The sequence below is a fragment of the Girardinichthys multiradiatus genome, chromosome 23 (genome assembly GCF_021462225.1).
Source record: "Girardinichthys multiradiatus isolate DD_20200921_A chromosome 23, DD_fGirMul_XY1, whole genome shotgun sequence".
NCBI lineage: Eukaryota > Metazoa > Chordata > Actinopteri > Cyprinodontiformes > Goodeidae > Girardinichthys > Girardinichthys multiradiatus.
Window position 1 is genome coordinate 32,790,610 of NC_061815.1, and position 2,378 is coordinate 32,792,987.

The 2,378-nt window shown below is 42.6% G+C and overlaps 1 long non-coding RNA gene across 1 annotated transcript; it reads right to left on the reverse strand.

Moving 5' to 3' along the window:
• Positions 1–433: 433 nt before the first annotated feature.
• LOC124859827 lies at positions 434–1,066 on the reverse strand. Its single transcript, XR_007036200.1, has 2 exons — positions 596–1,066; positions 434–510 (listed from the first exon to the last, which is right to left on the reverse strand). It is a non-coding gene; the product is annotated as an uncharacterized LOC124859827 (long non-coding RNA).
• Between the last annotated feature and the right edge of the window lie 1,312 nt (positions 1,067–2,378).

Sequence of the window (2,378 nt, forward strand, 5' to 3'; positions counted from 1 at the left end):
CTCCTGCCCCCACTATAAACAGTGTTGGCAAAGCACTGCTTCCCCCTCCTGAGGCGCCGGACGGTTTGCCAGAATCGCTTCGAGGCCAACCGGTAGTCCTTCTCCATGGCCTCACCGAACTCTTCCCAGGCCCGAGTTTTTGCCTCTGCCACAGCCCGGGCCGCAGCACGCTTGGCCTCACGGTACCCGTCAGCCGCCTCAGGAGTCCCACAAGCCAACCACAGCCGATAGGACTCCTTCTTCAGCTTAACAACATCCCTTACTGCCAGTGTCCACCACCGGGTTCTGGGATTGCTGCCACGACAGGCACCGCAGACCTTACAAATACCAATTGGCATAATAAAATGAATTTCACTGCATTGTATTATATCTAGGATCTGTCATATTGGGTTTGTTAGTGACTCTGGTGGAAACAGCAAATACGGACAATGTAGAAAGTCAAATCAGGTTTATTATACAGGCAAACAAACAGTTTCGAAGTGGATCCCACACGGGCCTCAAGAAGGAGCACTGAGGAAGGCAGAATGGAGTTAACACCGGAGGCCAAAGTAAGGTTGTGAAGGAATTAGGTTTTGGATGTTGTTTCATGCCTTACTGTTTCTGACGAGAGGAAACCGGCTGGAGAAGGTGATACGACCACCTGAGGAGGTCATCGGAGGATGATGGGTTGAGGGTTGGTAATGGCTGATGTTTCGTGTTTACTGATGAGTGCAGGAGGGCAGACTGGTAGGTGAGTGAGTGACATCAGAGGTAGTTCCAGCAGCAGGCAACAAGTGAGTAATCAGAGAAGCAGCAGGCAACAGGATGGCAACTAGAGATGCAGCAAGCTGGTACACTGAGGCACATAGGGGGTGACGTCTGGAGTGCAGAGGAGGACATGTGAGGAGATTAGTGTAGGCACTCGGGTCAAGATGAGAGGCAATGTCTGCAGGAGAGAGAACTATTAGAAAATAGTTTTGAGACAAAGTACTAGAGATGATAGCTCAGATTACAAAACTGGTGAACAAAACCAATCTGACATCAGCCTCGAGGACTCTGCAAACCTTCATGCTCCTCCTGATTACCTCTGATAACCTGCAGCTGTGGAACAGCACCTGCCGGTCACGCCCTGCAGGAGAGAGAAAGAAAGACACAACCCAAACCAAAAGCTTCAGCTCAGAGGATACAACACAATCAGTTTGGGATTTATGAATACAAATCAAAGCTGTCAAACATTGGCTTGATCTGATTGTATATCTCTGGATAATAATTGGACTTGTTTGTTTTGTAAAATGCCTTTGAATGACATTTGTTGTGCGATATACGCTAAATTAAACAGAATTAACTAATTCATTAAACTGATCCAGAAAAACTGGTAAGGCATGTTTACTGATTTTTTTCTTAAGTACCATCAAATTCTAGATGAGTCTTTGATTGCATCGATTTCTTCTTTTATACAGAAAACAACATTTTACAAGCGTGTTTAGAGAAATAGCAGCAAGACATGAATATGACAACTCTGTAAAAGTTGTCAATTGGCACATTTTTAATATAAGGACATTCCCTATAGAAATATCCACAGATGCAGCATCCTGAATCGAACATTACATGAAGAAAGTAAAAACATTTCAAAAATGGATGGACCAGTAAAATGTCTGGAGGTTCTGTGTGTCTTTATGAAGAACAATCTAATTTTGTTCTAGGATTGTTCAAACAAAGGAGACATATCTGAGAAATACAGACTTGCACTTTTACATTTGATCATGTAGGATACCAGCTATCCCAGATGAGCTCAACTGTTTTAAAAATTGATTCAGGGGGAGGACACTTCCAGGAAATAGAATGGGACAGTCAAATATAAACTCACAAACTTATTAATTGGTAGCCTTTTTAACCCAATCAGGAGATGCTCACACCTGGAGGGTGGAGTGTTTATTCTGTGGGAATGATGATGGATCAATGAAAGTACAAGCCTCATTTAGTGATCCCCACACACACACCAATCCAGCATAGCCTAGCATGGGGCAGCATTTCAATTGACACTAGAACAAAGGCATCAGGGAATGAATGAGGTTTGCTGGCAATTGTCCAAGAGCACATCTTCCAGATAAACATGGTCATCTGGAAGCCCGATTAAAAGCTTTTTTATTGCTATGCATGAGTCACAACCAGCATCCAAATAGAATTAACAACTGGAGATGCTCTTAGTTGCTATACAGGTCCTTCTCAAAATATTAGCATATTGTGATAAAGTTAATTATTTTCCATAATGTCATGATGAAAATTTAACATTCATATATTTTAGATTCATTGCACACTAACTGAAATATTTCAGGTCTTTTATTGTCTTAATACGGATGATTTTGGCATACAGCTCATGAAAACCCAAAATTCCTATC